The sequence below is a fragment of the Schistocerca serialis genome, chromosome 5 (genome assembly GCF_023864345.2).
Source record: "Schistocerca serialis cubense isolate TAMUIC-IGC-003099 chromosome 5, iqSchSeri2.2, whole genome shotgun sequence".
NCBI lineage: Eukaryota > Metazoa > Arthropoda > Insecta > Orthoptera > Acrididae > Schistocerca > Schistocerca serialis.
This window is the reverse complement of record NC_064642.1, coordinates 814,093,911-814,117,637: the sequence shown is the minus strand read 5'-3', so window position 1 is coordinate 814,117,637 and position 23,727 is coordinate 814,093,911.

Below are 23,727 nucleotides of genomic sequence, written 5' to 3'. Positions count from 1 at the left end.
TGCCACAAAAAAAAAAAAAATACTACTACTATGTGTGTTAAATGTGACGAACCACTTCATGTTTGTTGCTTTTTGTCTTATCATACTAGTGCATAAAATATATGTATAGGTTATTTTCTTTGGTTTTTTTTATTTATTAGCTGTTTTAGCCCATAATTCAAATTTATTTATGTTTATTTGAAAGTATAAAAACCAAAAGAAGTTAATTGTGCAATGTCATATACTTTAAAAACATGTTCTCTTATTATCCTGACATCCATCTGGAAGGACACCCATTTTTGGAAATACTAAATAAAAATAAATACTCAAAATTGTTTTTAGTTTCTTCCTTACAACACTGTGACTGAATGTAGATAAGATATAAATCAATTTTGAAAAACAAATGATTCAGGACTATATGGGTTAATACTGTGTTATGGAAAATAGTAATAATTTCTAACAAAGAATGTATTGAACTCAACATTTTGCTAATAAGGTTAGGAAGATGAAGCAAAAAAATCAAAATCAATTTGGAGGTCATTTTGTTATACCTGCATAAAATGTGGCATCTGCTGTAACACAAATGAATTTCCTGGAGGAAATAGCCAGTAGTATTGGCTTAAGGATATCTCTAGAGAAAAAAAAATTAACAACTCTTAAGACTGGTAGAAAATCCCAGCAAATAGACGTGGTTCAAATGGAGGGGGTAAAAAAAAAAAAAAAAAAAAAAAAAAAAAAAAAAAAAAAAAAATTATCTACGGAAGATAATCCAAGAAAGTGCTCTGCAGAGTTCTGCAACAGAGTGAAGTTTGAATACATTGGAGGAACAATATGGTATCACTTAAGACCTCTACAGTAAAAAGTGCCTCTCCAGAAATGCAAAGATAACGCATTACAACAATAGTAGTGATGTCAGAGTGCTTATATTAAAGTGAATGCCTGGCACTAACCTACAATTTAAATAAATTAGAAGTACTTAAAAGACAAGTTTCAATGAAAATAATAAAAACACAAAACACAGCAGAAGGTTATATATTACAAAGTTATGATGAAATTTACAAAATACAGAAAACTTATTTTGAACACAAGGCAGTAGGCTAAGAAGTAACATTTTCAAATAGTTGTGGGATAAGCAATACGAAACAAGATGGGTCAACAAAGAAAAAAAAACAGCATTTAGAAAGGAACAATATAAAAACAGCAGATGTTAACAACAGAGTGATATTTCAGAAAGAAGTATTAAAAATGAAGATTCCACAGCAGGGTAACTAGAAAGACTGGTTCAAAATGGTCTGAAGAATGACAGAAGAAACTTAGTGAACAGATGAAACCATAATGGAAAAAAGGAAAACAACAAACAGTGAGGACCGGAAATTGGGATGTGGTCCTCAGATGGCCTATTCACAGGAGAAAAAAAAAATAAAAAAAAAAAGGTTATCCATGATCTTTATACAAACAGGCTTTTTCTGTTTGTCATTCACTGTTTTCTTTGCATTTGAAATAACCTATTTCAGGCACAATATGTCCTGTGTGTATTTCAGAAAGTCAAAAAGTGATAAAAGTAAGAAGATTATAGCCGAGAAGGAATTTATCACTGTGTGAAACTTAATCGAGAAAAGTTCTGTGCTATACTGGAATGAAACAGCATGCAGATTCAGTCAAAACCCACACACAAAGTAGCAAGAAACATTCATCAAGCCTGTGGAGGGGGGAGGGGGGGGGTACAATTTTCGAATATACCATACTTAATAGGGCTCTGTAAAGTTTATTTCTGTGTGCTGGAGGGACTTGATATTTAGGTTCATCAGATAAAAAGTCCAGGAAAACTGCTGATTTGATAAAGTGATTTACCACATCACAATGACTATGGAATTTAAGACATTTTTGGCCTTACCTCTATTTGACCTACACAGCTCTCACTATCATCATCTAACTGAACAAAGGGAAGATACTTTCTCAAGGTTCTTAGAATTTACCTAACTTCCCCTGTAATAAAAATAGGAACTTGGAAATCTGTGTCTTAAATGAGTAATGATGCCTATTCTAAAATCCACAGAAGATCATGGAATACACTTTTATGAAGACAAACTGGATCCACTTTTTCTGCTGCCAACCTTGAGGTATTTCATTAGTTTCCAAGAGCTTACTTTGTCTGCGTCCATATACAGCCTAAAGCCAAACTGGTACTGGTACAAATATCCATAGAATTTAAGAAGTCCCTTTCCCTTTGAATAGTTTGCACATTCCATTGTCCTGAGGATGAGGACCCTTGATAGGTTTGAAGCCTAACCTTATTTAACTCCTGGGAGAGGGCATCTCCTTCACATACAAGGTTAAAAACTTTGTAAATGCATATTTTACTGTAATTGTTGGGATATTTCAGATACTCTCAACATGATGTGAGAAAATTTAGTGCACCACTGGGCTTCCACTCACTGGAAGGAATATGTAACCATATCAGACTCAAGGTGCTTTTCAAATTCTCACATATCAGCCTCTTGCTAATCAATCACCAATGCCAAACTACTGTCTGAACTAGTATAATGTTTAATGAACAGAGTTTACGGCTGTGTGTTTATATACATGGTATATTTGGCAGCATATTCAGCTGTCACAAAACACATTCATCGAGGCCTATATACCTTGACAGAATGGTGTGGGTTTTCTGTACTATAGCTGTCCTTTGAAATGTTGGCATTGTTTCAAGTATTGCAGTTCGAACACTGGTTCATCGCTTGTAGATAATGAACTAATGCTAAATCAAAGCAAGAATCAGTTTTTACAATTTCTAACAAACAATTCAACAAAACCTGCCATTTTAATTTTACAGAATGGCCATAAGATTAGTGAAATGTAACAGTTCAGATTTCTACATGTTCAGCTAGATTGAGAACTGCTGTGGTAAACTCATTCAGGATCTTGTTCAAAGACTTAACGCTGTCATTATTACTGTTTGAATGGTATATGAAGTATATGATAGTTTAACCCAAAAATTAGTCTACTTTGCTTATTTTCATTCACTTATGATATATGGTGGTATATTTTGGAGTAATTCTACCATTTCCCAAAGGATGTTTCAGCTCAGAAAGGAGAGGTTCAGGCAGTAACTTGTATAAGCTCATGTAACTCCTGTCGAACCCTGTTAATTAGTCTGTGTAATCTGACATAGGCCTCTCTTGTTAACAATATCATCTTATTCCCAAGAAATAGCAGCTTTCACTCAGTTAACACTACACAGAAATCCATTCTGCCTTTGGGGGCACACTTTCTTGAATCCTGTGCAGAAAGGCATGCAGTATACTGCGGCATCCATTTCCAATAAGTTACCACAGGAATTCAAACATCTTAGCAGTAATCCATGTGATTTCAAATCACAATTGAAGAGTTTCCTATTCTGTTGAGGATTTCCTTGAAAAATTAAACTGATTCCTGAGTTACATTCTTGATTGCATTTACATTAACTTATGGCTCCTCGTTTTTGGTTTCTTAAGCATTTTATTTCATCTGACACTTTCCATGACCATGATACAGAACAAGATGTATGAAAAAGAAACCTCTTACTGGATAAAGGACTGTTTGCCATGGTCATGGCAGCTGGCAAATAAGTCAATGCAAGATCTGAAAGTACACCACAAGAATGATCATTCGATTCTGTTAAGTGTACCAGAGACCTATATTAATATTACTGAAAGCAAATCCCAAAGGACAAAAGTTACGTTTACATCACACTGCACAATTTTTGATGCACGTTCTGAAGTACTCTAAGGTAGTCTTATCGAATTACTGATCAACACATGTCAAACATAACAACCACTATGACAAGTAGACCTCACGAAGGAGTTCACTTGGTACTTACTTCGCAACCAGGAAAGTATTTTCAGAAGACTTTAGGAAGTTTTTCAGGCCATGAATGTATGAAGGAGAATGAGTCTGCTATCACTCTAGAAAGGTACTTTGATGCTTGTTTGCAATTATGAGTACCTGTCATTTGTGTTTGTGATATTTGCTCAAAAACGTGGACATCTCAGTTCCCAACTGCAATCAGTATGTATTTTGGACAACAGTAAGTGGTAATTGTCAGTTTTAAGGAATATTTATTGTCATGTTTAGTGAGTATCAACTATGGTGTAACCCATCGCTTTGGTAAAGGTGTATGTCTCACAATGTCTATAGTACCAATGAATAATGGTCACCACCACAAAGTCATATTTTTTAGTTCAAATGGTGGCTTTAAACTTTTATACACTTTTCTGTTGTGCATAAAATCTAGTGCAGATTGATGCAGCATTTCTGCAGGGTGGGATAACAATAATTACTTTATCGTTCTTCACAGTTCATGATGATTTCATTGTTTTATTCCATGATGATGATGATACCTGGTTAGGGGGCGCTCAATGACATGGTTATCAGCATCCACATGAATTCCCAAATTTTACATGGTCCAGTCATGCCACTTTCACAACAACGATGGCAACACAAACACCCAGTCCACAGGTTTATTCCTTGTTGTCTCATTCTTGTTCAGCAATGTGCCTTCCCCCTGGAACTGTCAGCACCATGATGACTGCCATTACATCAGGAGAATGAAGATGAAGTTGAGCTGTCATTAAGACAGCTTGGAATGAAGTGTTTAAGGGGATTGGGAAATAATGGAGAGTATCATGGAGAAGAATCGTAAGTCCTCCATGTGCTGGAGTGCCTTCAACAGAGGGGAGATCAAATCAGACGGACTGAAAATGGGGGAGAACAAAGCGGTCATGGGGACGCAGCCGCAGCTTTGTTTCCTGTAGACAGAAGATGACTGGTGAGTAGGATCGTAAGAGGATCAACAATTCATCCCAAGCGGCTCGAATGCCATGGATATTCTAGTGGATAATGGACATAGGGTGAACATAAAATGGAGGAATGTGACCAAGGTTGCCGTCAACTCAACGACTACTCAGAGTTTGTGACCAACAGCATGGAACGGCATTCAGCTGAAGGCAGAAGATCCTGAACTATAGGTTGTTCAGGAGCAGCTCCAGCCACCAGCAATTGGCCGGTTGATCGACCGCCAGCAGTGCACCTCGGTGACACAGAAGACGGCCGAGGGTGGTTACCGCCAGGTGGTGCTGTAGATGAGACACGCCGTGGTGGAGAAGGAGAGGAACTGGGTTTCTTATTAGCCTTCTTGGAAACATGATGTTTAGATGGAGGAGGAACCGATGGTTGTGAAGTTGGGGTATGTAAAATATCTTCACAAGTACGCTCTTTTTACGAAGTCTTGGTGTCTGACGTTTGGGATCGAGGTTTAGCAGAACCCGATGAAGGGTGAGCCGTAGAGTGAGCAGGCGAAAGTGGGGAGGGTGAACAGGTGATCTTTGCACTGGCCGAGCTGACAACCGTGGCACTAAAGTTGAGATCACAAGTCTGCGTGGCCGCCTCCTTTGTTGGCCGAGGAGAGGCAAGGACAGTGCTGTATTTTCCTGTCAGAGGAACAGTGAGATTTTGACTGGCGAATAATTTTCGAGCAGCAAAGGTCGACACCTTTTCCTTCACTCTGATTTCCTGAATGATATTTTCGCCTTTAAAAATGGGGCAATCGTGAGAGGAAGCAGCGTGGTCACCCATACAGTTGATGCAGCGAGGGGATGGAGGTGGACAAGCACCCTCATGGGCATCCTTGCCACACGTAACACGCTTGGCCGGATTGGAACAGGACTGGCTGGTGTGATTGAACTGCTGACACCGATAGCAACGCGTAGGGTTTGAGATGTAAGGGTGAATGGAAATTATCTCATAGCCTTCTTTGATTATCGATGAGAGTTGAACTTTGTCAATTGTCAAGAAGACAGTACGGGTTGGAATGATGTTCGTGTCAACCCTTTTCATGACTATTAACAGCCGTTACGCCCTGGTCGGACAGGTAGCGTTTAATTTCCTTGTCGGACAATCCGTCGAAGGAGCACGTATAAACAACCCCACGTGATGAATTTAAAGTGCGGTCCGCTTCCACCCGGACAGGGAAGGTGTGTAGCTGTGAAGTACCCAGCAATTTTTGTGCCTGGAGGGCACTGACTGTTTCTAACAACAAGATGCCATTTCATAATTTGGAACAAGACTTTACAGGACCTGCTATTGCATTGACACCTTTCTGAATAATGAAAGGGTTGACCGTGGAGAAGTCGTGACCTTCGTCAGACCGAGAAACAACAAGGAACTGTGGCAACGATGGAGGGACTGTCTGTGGCCAAGACTCATTGACCTTACGCTTGTGAGCAGACATAGTAGAAGATGAGCAAACCATTGCAAAAGTATCTCCCATGATTACCAGCGTCTCCAATGGCGGTCTCCTTCCTTGTGGGGGCCCTCTCTGAGGGCACTCCCGCCTTAGGTGACTGTTCACACCTCAGGTCACACCTCCTGAGAAACGGACGGAGGGACCAATCGGCACTTTTGGAAGGTATCAGCTCGGGTAATCACCCCTCCCTGGGCCTGGCCATTATCAGGGGGTACGTACATGTCCTACCTGTCTACCGGGGGTGGGGAATTACGCGTTACCCCGTCTCCGGTTAAGCATGGAAATGCATGTGTCGGCCTTCAGACACACACAGGGAGGAAAAAAGAGAAAGGGAAAGGAAAGAAGAGATGTCTCAAACGCCACAGCAGAGATAAGGGTAAAGAGAAGAGATAAGGAAAAGAGAAGGACAAAGGAAGGACAAAGACTTGCCAGCAGAGAAAGTGAAGAAGAGAGACTGTGACATAGTTTTGAGCGTCCGTCTCTGGACGTAGACACAAAACATACTCCCAGAGGGGGAGAAAGGGAAGGAAAGAGGTGGAAGTGAGGAAAGGGGTTGAAGATGGGGGATGGGGAAGGATGCGGAAAGGGTAGGTATGCAGCCTGGAAAGGAAGGAAGGCCACATTAGCTTGGGGTCCCATGCTCGCTACGCACGTATCCACAAAAGAGTTGTGGACCCCCAGGGGGGAAGAGAGTTTCTTGTTTTAAATTAAGCACCAGTATATGATTGGTCTTTGAGAAATGTTTTGGATCATTTAGCAGGTAATTTAGACTTCAGATAGCATTTCAGTTACCAGTGCAAAAGAAGTTGCAAAGTTTATGACATCAGGAAACTGACTGCCATAGGAAATACAATGTGACTGGAATGGAGATGAATAGGATATGAATGAAGGAGTTTATTTGAATAAGTATGTGGGCAGTGTGCAGAGTAGCACAGAAGAGGAGGAAGTATTGTAGCGGCTCAAAGCCCTGAGCTGATTAAATATGTCCTCACCCTGGAAGGAGGCCAGGAAGCGGTGTGGGGTTCATTATATGCCACAGGACCAAACTTTATTTGCTACTGGCGAAAATCACACTTGCTCTGCCAGTCTCATACATGCTGCCGCTACTTTCACTCACCTGAGTGATAGGACGCGTGCCTTCCTCCTCAACAGGGCCTGATTGACAAAAAAGAATTTGCATGTTAATATAAAAACTACTTTATCTGCACAAGTAAAACAAACTAGTGAAACTGTGAGTGTTTCAACATGAAGTGACAAAGAACAGAATCAACTGTCTCTCTCTTTTAGAGAGCCTATGGATTAGTGAACAATTGAGCATCTAATCTACTCAATTACCTACGACAATCAATATTACTGACTTCCAGAGAGCCAGAACTTTATTCCAGTTGCAGACTGGCTATCTGAAGACTATCAGGGAGAAATAAATGTTTATTGTCATCATTTCACATAATTATTGATCAAATTTTAAATTTTAAAATCCTGTAGTAATCTGCTTAGTAAAACATACACTCTTATGTTACACAGTTAACACACTGTGGCAAGTTTAACAGTTAGCAACTGTGTGTAAGCCTGCATATGCAGCTTCACTCATTGCAGGCATATACCGACATTATATTCATCCAGTATGACAATGAGAGCACTTAGTGACTTGCAGAAAACTTCACCAATAATTTCAAATTATCATGAATTTTTCTCCCAGATACCCCACAGAAAGAAATAGCAACAATGTTTATCACTTACCACATTTTTGCTGTTTGTGCAGTAAAGATGCCACCTCAAACACATTCAATGTAACACTCCTTTCTTTGCTTACGGATGGGTACAAGTACCGAGGAGAATCAGCTGAGACAGAAAGAAAATCTGATGGGTATAGGAACAGGATGGAATAGGAGACATAATAGGAATGAGGTGGAAGTGGGTGGTGTAGCATCTGGCTGGTGCTTTACAATCCTGCCTTATGCCACACAACAGTGTGCTGGTGTGTTAACAGGCCTGAAACCAACTCGCCCTCAGTGGAGCTGATCTCACTGGTGACAGCCACTGAATGGTTTCCACCCTGGAGACATGTGACACTGGACAACTTAACAGTATTTCTCCACTGCACAGCCTTTGTTGGAGAATGTACAGTGACTCACCAGCCAACCAAAGTTCCAGACTCAACATCAACTATCTACTTTGGCGTGCCATGACTGTACTAATAAGAATGCAGCCCACATATTGGCATTGCCAGTACAACCTACACTGAAGGTGCCCACAGCAGTCTTTGTCAGTTGTTACAGACAGAGTGCTCAACTGGAAGCTTCAAGAATATTTTTCATATTAGTGGCAATCTTTTCGTGCTTCAGGGCATTCTCTACCTTGCCTTCACCAAAAAGTTGTTTCATTTGCTGCATGTTGGCATGTACAATCTGTGCTGCAATGAAACTCTATTCCTCTTCTCTACTCAGGAACATCTGTCTTCTTGTGCTTTTCTCATTACTTTTTTGTCTCTGGAAACTTTTTACCAGTTTCTTGTGATCTATTAGGTAGCCTTCATCTCTGTGTTCAAGTGCTTCTGCATAGTGTTTGAATGGTTATGCTCCATGTTCAAATGTCTTGTGCCACTTCATTCCTTCATCCTGGTGTCTTTCTGCCTGCACCGTTCCAAATCATCATCCCTCCTTACTGATGTCATGGCCTCATTTCAGTATTTTTCTTCCAGGTGTGTGCCTCATGGATGGCACTGCCATCTCCTCCGTGGGGATGACAGTTCATACTTTTGGCTGCTGTTACAGTCACAACTTTTCCTCTGAGCACAAGAACATTGGAATCTAGGACATCATCAGTGCAGCTTGCAGTGCTCAGCTTAGCTCATATTAGTGACAACCTTACAGCGCATCAGGACTATTTTTATGTTGCTTGCACTATGAAGCTGTTTCACTTGCCCAAAATTATCATGTGCCTTCTGTGTCACAATGAAGTTCTAACATTCATGGCTACCTGAGCACATTTTTCTCCTTGTGCATGGATCATCCACATTAGGTGGGACATATGACCACGAGTGTGGGTGGCAGATGGGGGAAGGCAGCTGCCTGCTGGACTCCCTGTAGAGAGGTGAGGCAGAAAGACAAACAGATTGGTCTGGGATCAAACTGTAGTGAAAGTCTTGATGCAAAATATTTTATGAACAAAGGTACTGGCACCAGAGACAAATCTAGTGAACAGGAAATGATACTGTATTATCAGCCATTCTCTCCACATGTATTGACACATTTGTCGCACGTGCTTTAGTTGTTTCCACTCTACAATATACTCCCAGCATCTTCATTTCAGAGGTGATCAGCTTTTATATGTTATAAAGTAGATCACAGAAACCTTATTTCTGCTGACTGGATTCTTCATAACCACCCTACCCTTAATTCAAAAGACAGCTCCATAAATAATTGTAAACAATTTATTCCAAAAAACTACTGAGACATCCAAGACAAAATAAGGAAAAGAAAACAAATGTCTCCAGTACACTATCTCATGAGAAAGAAGAAAAACAATACATCAAAAGAACAGTATATGTACATTTGTGGTGGCAGATCTCCAACTACAGTCACGATTTTGATATGGTTTTCATTAATAAAGACATGCATTAATTTTAGTTACAAGACACAGACATCAGTTTTCTTCAAGAATAAGTTATCAGTGAAAATATATGTCAAATAGTATGTACCTAGCAAATAATGTAACAAAAATAAATAGTATCTACACTAGAACGAGATTTTCACTCTGCAGCGAGTTCGAGTCTTGGTCGGGCACACAGTTTTAATCTGCTAGGAAGTTTCATATCAGTGCACACTCCACTGCAGAGTGAAAATCTCGTTCTGGAAACATCCCCCAGGCTGTGGCTAAGCCATGTCTCCACAATATCCTTTCTTTCAGGAGTGCTAGTCCTGCACGTTCGCAGGAGAGCTTCTGTAAAGTTTGGAAGGTAGGAGACGAGATACTGGCAGAAGTAAAGGTGTGAGACAGGGCATGAGTCGAGCTTTGGTAGCTCAGAAGGTAGAGCGCTTGCCCGCGAAAGGCAAAGGTCCCGAGTTCGAGTCTCGGTTGGGTACACAGTTTTAATCTGCCAGGAAGTTTCAGTATCTACACTTTCTTTTCCACCCACAGTTAAGCAAAAGGTAGGAAGCTCCTTCTACAAAACATACTGTACTCACTTCTGTATCAACAAAGAAAAAACACATTCTAGAATCACCTGTCAGCTTCTGGGTTCAAATTTTACATAAACTGAACAACAGATCACAGTATGGAATGAAATGGGAAATTCCTATGGTTGTGCAAACTCTGAAAAAAACATTTTGGCAGGACCTTTATGTCTGATTGATCACAGAAAGATTAAGGGAGCCGCTGAAAATGTTAGTATCAAGTAACTCATATGGTAGTGCTGAACGTATCAGCTATGGCCATTTATAAACTAGATTCACACCCCAATATTTCATTTAAGTTACTACCCTAATAGGGTGTACATAAATGTTCAGTTTTGAAATACAAATCATCCTCAGCTTCTTCTACTCACATCATCATTCATTGGAGTCCCACTGTTTGATTAAGCCTCTTCCCTGGCTTCTCCTGGTATTCTGGTCTCAAGCTACAGGCATTGCTGCTTGTAGTCCATGTAGACTGATATCCACTCAATGCCTTGCACCAGACTGTCCCCTCAATGTTCCTCCCACTCACATCTCTAGGATAGGAGCATGTAATTGTCTCATCCTATCTGTCACTCACTCCCTCACACACTACATGTATGACTCATCTCCACTACCTTCCCAATATGCCTCCAACTCCTGCCTGTTCCCTGTCCATTTGTCTGTTTCCTTTTCCCTCCCAGTAATTCTCAGCACATGTATTTCCACTGCTATATAAGCAAACTTTGTATTTCTGTAATTCAGTAACTACCTGCCCCAAATCAAAGTTCTCTATATTCAAAGACTTAATTATAATAAAATATATTGTGATTTCTGGATTCTAATTCAACTGTGTATGGTGGACTGACTAAGGGGTTGCAGAAGTCACATAGATAAGAACTATCAACACACTATCCAATCAAAATACCTGGGCACCCTTATGTAACAGGGAACTGAGCACTTTACTTCAATGAGAGGTGGATCTACTATTATAGGAAGTGGCAGGTAATACTGTTTTGTAAGCAGAATTCATCAGTCAGGGATCTGAGTACACTGAACATGGATTTGTCTTTGCATTCCACCTGAATAATTAATACATGGATGCATTGTAGCCCTTCCAAACTTGCAAAAGTCAGCTGTCAGTGATGTGACAATTAAGTGGAAATGTGAATGAAGAGCCAATGCTAAATGAAGTCCAGGCACATACAGTATGCTGATGGACAAGTGCTTCTTGCATTGTGGTAGGAAATAGTAAAAACCAGCTTGCTATTAGCTGCTGCAGTCACTCTTCAGTTTCGAAGTGCAGCTAGGAGCCCCCTAAGGAAATGGCTGTGTACAGGGAGTTAGAAAAACTGGTTACATTGGCTGAGCAGCTTCTGGAAACAACATATTTCTGTTCAACATAAAGCCACACTGAGTGTAGCATAAAAATCTATGACTACTGGAGAGTGGATGAGTGGAAACGAGATTTGGAGTGACAAACAGTGCTATACTACGTGCCTATCTGGCGGAAGAATTTGGATGTGGTGACTACTAAGTGAACATTATCTGCCATTTTCTCTACTGCCAACAATGCAGTGCAGGGCAGGCATGTAACAATATGCAATTTCTCCTCCTTAACTTGTTCTCCCCTTATTGCACTTCAGGATATGATAAATGCAGAAGGGTAAGTACATATTTGACAGTATTGTGTACTATACACAGCAGAGGAACAGTTCACAGACAATGACTGATTTGATCAGCTCAACAATGGTGCCTCTCATGGATCAGCATTGCTAGGCAATGGCATTCCTGAAGAAGCCTTGCCTGCCAATGTTCCAACCTGAAAGCAATGGATCATCTTAGGAATTAGTTATAATGGTGTCTTCACTCCATACCCTGTTTCCAATATTTCTACCTTCTCTGGTATCAGCTATCAAGGAAGAATGAGCTGGCATCCACCCACAGAGATTTCAAAATGTCAGAGTGTCCCCAGAAGAGTTTCAAATCCTAATAAAGGAGAACACACAATCTTAATGTCTACTAATAGGTGTCCGGGTACATTTGATTCACTAGTATACAGAGCAGGAATGTAAGCCTCGCATAGTGGGCTCTTACTCTTACGCACCAGGTGACTCTGTTGCACGTATGTCCCCAGTACTGGGTCCAGCCTCCGGTGTCCGTACCCGTTGTGGTTCTGCACTGCCTACTATTGAACATGCAGAAAGGAAAACATCGTAAGTACGTTATGTACTGCTTTAGTGACATGCTCTTAAATTATGGCTGCAATTATGGGCAAATTTACTCTTACTCACCAGGTGACTTTGCTGCACGTATGTCCCCAGGCCCAGTACTGGGTCCAGCCTCCGGTGTCCGTACCTGTTGTGGTTCTGCACTGCCTACTATTGAACATGCAGAAAGGAAAACATTGTAAGTACTTTATGTACTGCTTTAGTGACATGCTCTTAAATTATGGCTGCAATTATGGGCAAATTTACTCTTACTCACCAGGTGACTTTGCTGCATGTATGTCCCCAGCCCCAGTACTGGGTCGAGCCTCCGGTGTCTGTACCCGTTGTGGTTCTGCACTGCCTACTATTGAACATGCAGAAAGGAAAACATCTTAAGTTCTTTATGTACTGCTTTAGTGACATGCTCTTAAATTATGGCTGCAATTATGGGCAAATTTACTTTTACTCACCAGGTGACTTTGCTGCACGTATGTCCCCAGGCCCAGTACTGGGTCCAGCCTCCGGTGTCCGTACCCGTTGTGGTTCTGCACTGCCTACTGCTGAACATGCAGAAAGGAAAACATCTTAAGTACTTTATGTACTGCTTTAGTGACATGCTCTTAAATTATGGCTGCAATTATGGGCAAATTTACTCTTACTCACCAGGTGACTTTGCTGCACATATGTCCCCAGCCCCAGTACTGGGTCGAGCCTCCGGTGTCTGTACCCGCTGTGGTTGTGCACTGCCTACTATTGTACACACAGAGAGGAAAACATCTTTCAGGTACTTTATGTACACTTTAGTGACATGCTCTTAATTTATGGCTGCAGTTAAAGGTAAATTTGCGTATTTTATCATGGACAATGCTGTACTGAGGATGTAACCAATCTCAGAAGCCATAGTTATGAAAAGAAATCCACATTCATGGCATATGGAAAAAAAATTTAAAATAACTTTGGACTGTGTTCACTGGGACACCATGTTCACAGACTCTGCTTGTACGTACTACTCCAGAGGATAGATGCACATATCAATGACTTCTGATTAATGAATGACATTTTGAAAGGTGTGTTATGTACGTATTATGAAAAGAGTAACAGAAAACAACATGTCAAACATAAATGTACAGATATTGTTCATTAGTGTTATTTCTATTTTGTGTGTGGTGACTTACATCGGGGGACATTATGCACCTTCAGCACTGTACAGCTATTGCAGTAGCTTTGGGTGAGAAACTATATGCTGTGGAAATAAGTATTCTGTGGTGTCACCACACTGTCCTGTAAAGGCATAGGCTGCCAAAGGAGAGTTAGTTCAACAACTGATGTATGCTGTGAGACACAGAAGAGGTACCTTCAAAATTATTGTGAGTGTCTCTTTTGTTACTGAATGAATGTTATATTTTAGTGTAGTTCATGAGTGTGATGATGAAGGGAATAAATAATTTGTTGAGTCAAAAGTGGCATAGTAAGTTATTTATAAAAATTTGATGCATCAAAGACATCAATTTTGATTTTTAAAGTAATTGTAACAGAGTTTGAGAAGAAGCATAGAAGATAAGGTACAGAATATAATACATCATTGTATTAAATAGTTACACCACATGACACCTGACTGCAGTGTTAGGAGACAAATGACATGAAAGGGAAGCTGTGTTGACAGAGGTGTGAGACAAGTGTCAGAGTCGTGCATAACTGAGTAAGCGAGTACAAAATGTGAGATCAGGTGACTGCAGCCTAACTTGATAGGCTGCCCACACCACCTGTCATAGCCTTGCACAGAAGCTGTGACTGAGCCTTATATAATGTACAGATATAGTTTAAATCCTTTTGGTCACACATAATATAAACATACCAGTCAGTACTGTAGGCAAAATGCCAAAGGTGATGGTGTATGCATTTATCTAAATCTCAAGCTTAAATTTAATTAAAGATACGAGGCTAAACCATTAATCATAGAAAAGGATTTTGAAGCAGTAGCCATTCAGTTATATAGTTTAAAGAAGAAAATAATTGTTGCAGCAATTTACAGATCACCATCTGGAGATACTGAAGTCTTTCTTAAGAATTTGGAAGAAATGCTCAACACTTTCCCAAATGAGAACTCAACCAAAATTCTTTGTGGTGACTAATATTAATCTATTGGTCCATAGTTCAGTAAAAAAGTTTTTAGACATGCTAAAAAGCTTCAACATGTTCCCCCACATATCAGTTCCCACTAGAACAACAGATTTCAGTGAAAGCCTAATACATAACATCTTCTCAAATATGGTCACACATGAAGTTGCAGTTACAAATGTGAATACAGGATTATCAGATCATAATGCACTAACCTTTAATTTCACTGCAATGCCCAAGGAGGAGGAAAATAAAAAGGAGTACGAACTATTTTTCTCTACTGAAAATTGTAATCAGTTCAAAAATAATTTTAAAAATGCAGTTTGGTCAGAGGTCTAGGCACAAACAAACACAAATGATGCTTACAATACATTTGCTTCCACTTTTATGACACACTTTGAAATGTGTTTCCCAAAAAGGTTTTTGAGTTATAGATCATCTGGATCCAAAGGGACCTGGATTACACCCGGAATTAAAAAGTCAAGTGAAACCATGAAATTACTAAGTTAAAAGTCAAGTGAAACCATGAAATTACTAAGTTTAAAGTTAAAATGGATTAAATGGCTCTAAGCACTATGCGACTTAACTTCTGAGGTCATCAGTTGCCTAGAACTTAGAACCAATTAAACCTAACTAACCTAAGGACATCACACACATCCATGCCCGAGGCAGGATTCGAACCTGTGACTGTAGCGGTTGCTCAGTTCCAGAATGTAGCATGTAGAACTGCACGGCCACTCAACTGGCGTTTAAAATTAAAAACTTGTCATGATCAGCAGTTTGTTGAGTATGTGAGGATATACAGAAGCACTTACCAGAAAGTAATAGTGCAAGCAAAATTATTAAGTAGTGATAGATTAATAATGCAGGCTAGGAACAAGTCCAGAATGACATCGAAAATGGTAAAAAAAAACTGAGGGTCAAACTAAAGAACAGGAAATCAATCCTAAAAATAATGAAAATATCCCCATAGAAAAAGATGCCATGGCAAACAAAGTAAACAATTATTTTGTAAACATTCCCCTTACTTTAAGTAGTAAATTTAAGCAACAACCAACAGTTGCGACTCCAATGGTAAATACCAGCATGATGGCAATCGCAACACATGAGCATGAAGTTCTAAAAGTCATTAAATGCTTGAAATCCAAAATGTCCTCTGGGTTGAATGATGTACCTGTATCAATAATTAAGGAAATTGCTCCATGTGTTGTCAAACCTATAGTGCACATAGCAAACTTGTCCCTTATTGAAGGGATATTTCCAGATAGACTTAAAACCTCTAGAGCTATACCTCTATACAAAAATTGTGACAGACATAAAATAGAAAATTACTGACCTATATCTGCCCTCCCAGCCTTCTCCAAAGTACTTGAGGAATTAATGAAAATCAGGGTTACACAATGTTTAGAAAAACAAACTAATAAATAAGAGTCAACATGGTTTTCGAGCAGGGCACAGTACAGAAACAGCCATATTGGACTACACAACAGAAAAAGTAAGAAATTTGGAGTCAAACAGGTTGTTGGAATTAATCTAGATTTATCCAAAGCCTTCAACACTGTGAACCATGCAACATTACTAGGGAAACTTGAAGCAATAGGCATCAGGGGTACTGTTAAAAAATGGTTTGAATCTTATCTGCAAAACAGGTCACAAGTTGTTGAGCTGAGGTCATCCAGCAAACTTCACAATTTTAAACTCATATCTGAACCAAAACAAATTGAAATAGGTGTTCCACAGGGTAGCATTCTGGGCCCATTGTTATTTCTAATTTACATCAATGATATACAGGCTCTAGATCGCTCAGCCAAAATTCTACTAATTGCAGAGAACACGAGTATCATAATTAGTGATAAAAAGAATCACTGTGTACTACAGCAGAAAAAATGCTCTCGTACATACAGTAATGGTTTTATTCAAATAAGCTGAAATTAAATACAAAGAAAACAAACTTTATACAGTATGGAAGCAAGTGACAAGGGGAAAATATGTGCCTTATGCTGGATAGCAAACAAATAAAAAAAGTGTGCACCACATAGTTTCTGGGAATGCAAATTAACCAAGATTTAAACTGGAATGAACACAGTGTATATCTTACTCAGAAACTTAGCTCAGCATGTTTTGCCTTAAGAATAATATCCAAGGTATGTAGCAAGGAATGTATTAGAGTGGTGTGCTTTAGTTATTTCCAATCAGTTGCAAGCTATGGCATACGTTTTTGGGGGAAAACCAGGTAAAGACTAAATGAAATTTTTATTGTGCAAAAAAGAGCTATTCTTATCATGACACACAGCCCACCACAAACTCACTGTAGACCCTTATTCAGACAACTAAAGATACTGACAGTATCATTGATATATATTTTTAAATACCTGGAAATGTTCAGTAAAAATAATTTCAATCTGCAAACCAACTCAAGCTACCATGATCACAATACAAGGCATTGTAAAGACTTCCACATTCCCTACGTAGGAAAAACTAGAAGTCAAACATGTTAGCCACTTAGGAATAAAGCTTTTAAATGCACTCTCATCTCAAATTAAAGAATTGAATGGCAAAAATAATTTCAAGCATGAAGTAAAAAAAAAATACTTGATGGAAAAATGCTACTACCATGTAAATGAATACCTGTCTCAGACTGTGGATTGAAACCTGTACTTATTTTTTAAAATTTTAAACTAATTTAATTATTTTTTCAAATTCAGAATTATGGTACTTATAGAAAATCTGTTAAACATCCATAATACGTTTTGTGTATAAGGCGTAGTTCATGATCAATAATTGTTTATCATGAGCACGTACTTTTGTTTTTGTGTAGTAAGTTCTTGTACACTACTTATGTACTATGTGTATGTAATTTGTTTTGCTGTTTGTATGTGTTTGTCCATTTATTATGTGTATGTGTTGTTATGTGTTATTTGTAATCAAATATATATATATAATACATATAACGTGAAAAATGTAAAACCTTTGTATGATTATGGACTATTTCTGTTTAATTATTTGTTTCATATATATATAATGAAATCAAGTTTAATGTTAATAGGCTATTGTATGACACATCCAATAATCTCAGCTGGATATTCAGCTGGAGTCCATGGGCAAAGAAAGAATAAATAAATAAATAAATAAATGACAAATCCTATATTACATGTGTGATCTATTGGATGCTACATAAATAAATAAACAAACATCCAAAGGAACAGACACCACACTTTTATAAATATTCATGCCTGATGTAATATTGGCCTTTCAGTCCAAATGTACTGCAATGTCAGATAGCCCACAGGAGTACAGTAGACCTGCAAGCAAAGCAATATATAGGGTACACTACTGTGGAGATTTGGGTTAGGAAGGAAACAGACTGATACCCAGAGCGCAAAAGAAATTTTTATCTGTTACTATTCAGTTGTTTCAATGTCCAATTTCTTTCATCAGGCCTCGACAATGTTTCACTCCGAAGACATTCAATATGTCTATAATGCTTGGCTACATCCAGCAATGTCTTCTCATGTATGTGTAAATAATCTTGCAACATGAGACAGCCAATGCAGTGAGCAGTAAGACTGGAATCAATGCATACACATTGAGGAAGTAAATAGGGGGGGATCTAATCAGTGAAGTATAGAGTACATTTTGATTGGTTATAGATGGAAACATCAAGTCTAGTAGGTACATATTCCACATATACAACTTGCATTATTGTGTTTCCAGTCAGGAACCACTCATTTAAAGCAGCACATTTGTGATAAAACCCACACTGACACAGCTCCTTCAGAGATACTGGAAGTAATAAACAATAGTATAACACTGAAGTGTGTTGCAATGTGTGCCAAAGACACGAGTCCTCATAAAGCTGTTTCTGATGAAGGTTGCAAATAACTAGGCCAATGATTGACACATTTAGGTGCACAGTATAAAGAATTCTGTAGTTCAGATGCCATACTGCATGCCATATCTTGTGAACTTGGTTTTCTTTACACCAAAATTTCTGGATTTAGGAGCACACGAGTAAATGTTATGAAAATCAAAGGAGAGTAATGCTGTTTAGAACATTTCACTGGACATGTTTCATAATTTTCTTACTGTCTCCAACCAGGGTACCAGAACAATAAAACTTTTTGGAAAACTGCAAAAGGATTTTTTGCTTTGTTCTGATCTCTATGTTGTTCGTTATAATTTAAAATTAAAGTAATCACTGAATAAAACAGGATTCTCAGTCTTTCACATTTATTAACCTTCAAAATAAGCAAGGTGATCCACCACAATAGCAGGGTTCTCAGTGTTCCATAACAGCCACAAACCACTCTCAACTATAATGATCACACCATTCCCCTACCCACCCTTTCCCTTGTGCTGAAATCACAATAATTTGTTTCAAGACAAAATTATCATAAACACTAAAAATCAGATAATGTGACTCATTTGTGGAACATCTGCAGTGCTTACCATAATCAGGGTCCCTGGGGACCACACGGAGTATAATTAATTTCTTCAGCTGGTTTACTCTCATTTCCTTCTCATCTACCTCATTAATTTGTGAACAGCATGTTTCACAGAGCATTCCTTTTCTGTCGATTTCTATGTTCCACATGTGTATAATTTCACCGAGCCTCTGGCTGAGGCTGATTCTGCTGGTGCTGGTGAGCGCAGTCATTGGAGTCCCTGTAATTCCCACCGGTTCACGGCATAAAAAACAGCTACTTTCCCTGGCTGGTAGATGTTCTTGGAACTGGAAGTAAAAGCAAACACAAACCTGTGTTAAGTATTTGTCAATATTCATTTGTGTTACACTGGACTACAGTACTGCATACCCTAAAAGGAGTACCTGTAACTACTATAACCAGTTATGTTTGTGACAGTCTTTTAGTTGTGCCTATCTGCAACTCAGCATCTCTGTTATATGGTGAGTAGCAACTTTCCTTTCCAGGGCAACTTGGGGACAGTCTACTTAATTTTAGGTGTATGTGTAATGCTGTGCTCTAATATGAAAAGTCACAGTGAACTACTTATCCAATTCTTTGACATGAGCTCTTCTATCCTACTGTGTTTTAATTACTCCATAGAAACTCCACATTTTGGAAGACACAACACAGTCCACCCCTAAGTTTACACTGGAGCAGCAGGTGACTTTCATTCTTCTTGCAACAAAATTCAACCATATGAGGATCATCACTTAAATATACATTTCACATAGCAATCTAGCACATAGTCAGTTAGTTTGAGCATCAATATGAACTGCATAAAAGAACATGTTCGACCTGCTGCTGGAAGGTATGTTACTGCTCACAGTGTTCATCCTCACACAATAGCCACACTGAAGACAACCGTGGAAGAAAGTGGCACTGTCTCCCACTTTGGAGGTCAGTAAGACAACCCTGCAGTCGTCATATAGGCTAAATCAGTAAATATAAATGAAATATTGAAATCATCTTTAAAAATTCAGTCAATGCCAATGACAAATTGGGACAGGCAGTACAATGTTTTCATGATTTCAGATGAGAATCAGAATGCAGAAGAGAGACAGGAGGCCAAATGGAGGAGTAAAACAACAAACTGGTAGTGTGAGAGATCTGACAGGAAAACAAGATCTAAACCCTGTCAGTGACACTGATTTTATATGATGGTACTTGCTGTCTTTCAATGTCCTGCCTCTTCACTAAGTTTGAAAAGGAATTTCAATTTCTTGAGTCTTAGAGAAACATGACACCATTGAATGAATATATCCAAGCTTAAGAATTTATACAAACTAAAAGCATTTTTGCAGTAAGAATTAATGGTTTGTGGATTTACTAATGTGCTAGTAATTCAAATCATCTTATATTATTCATTAAAAAGACAATATTCAGAATTAAAAATCAGTTATATTGCTACAAGTCCAACTGTGATGAAGTACGATAGGTCAGCATAGATCTGCTTGGTTTTCCTGAAAGTCTGTAAGAGGGGTGGCCCGGAGGCTGATGGCTAACAATCTAATGCCATGCAACTGTCACTTACAGTACAATGCTGATTTATAATAAACTTAGTCGTCAGAGCATGTGTCAAGAGTAACTGTTATGCAGAGAATTCAAGGCTGCTCAGCAATACTGTCATTGTTAAAAGGCAAAGCACTGATAATTAAATATTTATTGCAAAATATATTCCAATTTGCTCAATTTTACCACTACAATGTAATAGAACAAATATCTTATTGCAGTTTATGAACTATTTTACTTTTAAATTGTCTAAGTATGTCATTTAGCCAAGTTCATCTTTCACATATTTTTCCTTTATTCTTCCCCTAAAAAATGGTTATAGTAAAAGGATTGTAAGCCATAAGTTATGGCCACAAAGGGGCAAGAAGGTTCTGAAAATACAGATCAAAAGGTGCCAATGGAATTACTTTATTTGATTTACATAAGCTACATTAACTATTTTTGCCCCATTTCCAGGGTTTTGTCATATCAGATTACACAAATCACTTCAGTTTTCACACCAAGTCATGGACACTGAGTTCAATAGTTCCTTATACATGAAGAAACACTGCTTCACTTCTAAAGAACCCAATTGTGCATTTCCTGTCAGCACTCATAAAGGGAGCCCAGTCAAAGCTGCAAAAGGGTTCCACATCTGAAATCTTCATTAAATTCAATTTGAATTTGAATTTGTTTTTAGAAACCCAATCAAGTATGTTCTTAACACTTTGATTGTTTTATTTGTTTTATTCTAGGGCACAAGAACAACTAAGGTCATATGTACCCATGTCAGAGCATCTGAAAACTAAGACAAAAAATAAGTTAAAAGTAAGTGCACGTTAAGTCAAATCTACAGAAGAGAGACAGTTAAAACTGAAAAATTCCTTGTGGAGAAAGTTGCATTAAATTTTCCATAGAGACAACAGAGGTCCTGTACTAAATATTAAATGTCATTTGCTGTATTGCTACGATAGATTAAAGGTAAGACAGGGTCAACCGCCTGTGGAGCTTTCGCTAAAATGGGTAATAACTCAGGCAGCAAACATAAATGAGAAGATAAGTGGTTGAAAAAAGGGAATTCTGTCAGGAAATGCCAAACTGTCAAAGGCTGATGACAGGCAGATGGACTTTCCTGGAGCTTGTTCCCATGAAGGAAGGACCAGTGGTGATGCCCAAGGGTACCAGCTGCAGACTGATGGCAACACAGAGATCATCAGACGGTATGGAAGAACTAACAGGCTGAGGTAGTCTGTTGCCTTGGCAGCAACAAGAGAAGCTGCGTTTCTGATCAGACCGACATGACCAGGTACCCACATAAACATCACAGTAGCTCCATAAAGAGTGAGCAAGTGGAAGCTATCTTCAACCAGTTGCACTAAGGGATGGACCTTGTGCAGCACACAGAGGATCTGAAGGGATATGAGAGAACAGGAGCAGATAACAATTGAAAAGCCTGTGTTGCCAAATGTAATGCATGGCTTGATACAGAACAAAGAGCTCTGCTGTAAATACTTAGCTGTGTTCTGGAAGCTGGTACCGAAATTTGTCAATGCAAATGACAAAGGCACACGTGACACCGCAACCAGTCTGACGGTCATTAGTGTACACAAATGCACTATTGCTACGTTCCGTGCGAAGGTTGAGAAACTTATGCAATAGATCAAATCTGGATTACTGTTCTTATGAAGTCTGGAGTGAACACAGGCTGCCGCAAGAAGCCGAGGTTGGTAAAGTGTCAGGTAGCATGTATTTAAGCAGCTGGAGCAGCAGCCAAAAGGGAAGTAACAGAAGAGGGATGCACCTAACACTGGTGGTGAAAAGAATCATCAAAAAAGAGGGCAGAGGATGGGTAGCCATGCATGGCAGACAAACACCATGTGCACTTGTTGAGGAGAACATCACACCAGTATGACTGTGGTAATTCAGCAGCTTCTGCATTCATACTCTCAATTGGGCTAGCGTAAAATGCTTCAGTAGCCAAACAGATGCCATGATGGTGCAAGATGGATGCATAAAAGGAACACCGATAGCCTAGTTTTGAATGGACAAGGGATCTGTAGGACTGCAGGAGGAAGGTCCAATCCACTCCCCAGGAAGTGCTGTTGATGGGACATTGAGGGACAGGGTATAGCAGGCAGCCAAGTAAGATGTGGGAGGACTAAGAAAATTTCCTATCAAGCATGAGACCCAGGAATTTCACAGTTTCAGCAGACAGAAGAGCAACAGGCTCAAGATGTAAAGACAGTGGAAGAAACCCATTGCACTGCCAGACATTCCTACAAACCGTTTTGTCAGTGGAAAAGCAAAAGCCTTTGTCAATGCTCCATGAGTAAAGACAATCACTGAAGACGCTGCTCAACGAGACCAGTCTGTGGGAAAGTGCAATAGATCGAAAAATCATCAATGAAAAGGGGGCCGGATATGCCCTGCGAGATACAGGCCATAACAGTATCAAAGGTGACAGCAAGGAGGACAACATTCAGGACGGATCCCTGAGGCACAGCATTTTCCTGGATAAATGGGTTTGACAGGCAAATCCCTTATGTACCTTGAAAGTTGTCTTTTAAAAATTCCTGAAGGGAATGGTGCAGGCAGCCTCAGAAGCCCCATGTGTAGCGAGTACGGAGTATTCCAGTCCTCCAGCATGTATTTTACATTTTCTCCCGGTCAAAAAATGCAGGTACAGTGTTATTTCCGCAGAAATGACACGGGTTGAAAGGTTATGAGATGGTCAACTGTAGAATGGTGTGTCGGAAATTCATATTGTGCAGTGGTTAGTAGATTGCGAGACTCTAGCCGCCACACCAGCCAGACCTGAATCACATGTCCCAACACCTTGCAAACATGGATGGTGAGAAATGGGGCTTGAACTAGAAGGAAGGTGCTTGTCCTTACAAGGGCTTAGGTGTGGGTATGACAGTGGCTTTACACCAATGTCTGGGAAACATGCCATCTGTCCAGATGCGTCTGTATACACGACGGAGAAAGTGCTTGCCCGCAAGAGAAGAGTGCTGCACCATCAGAGCACTAAC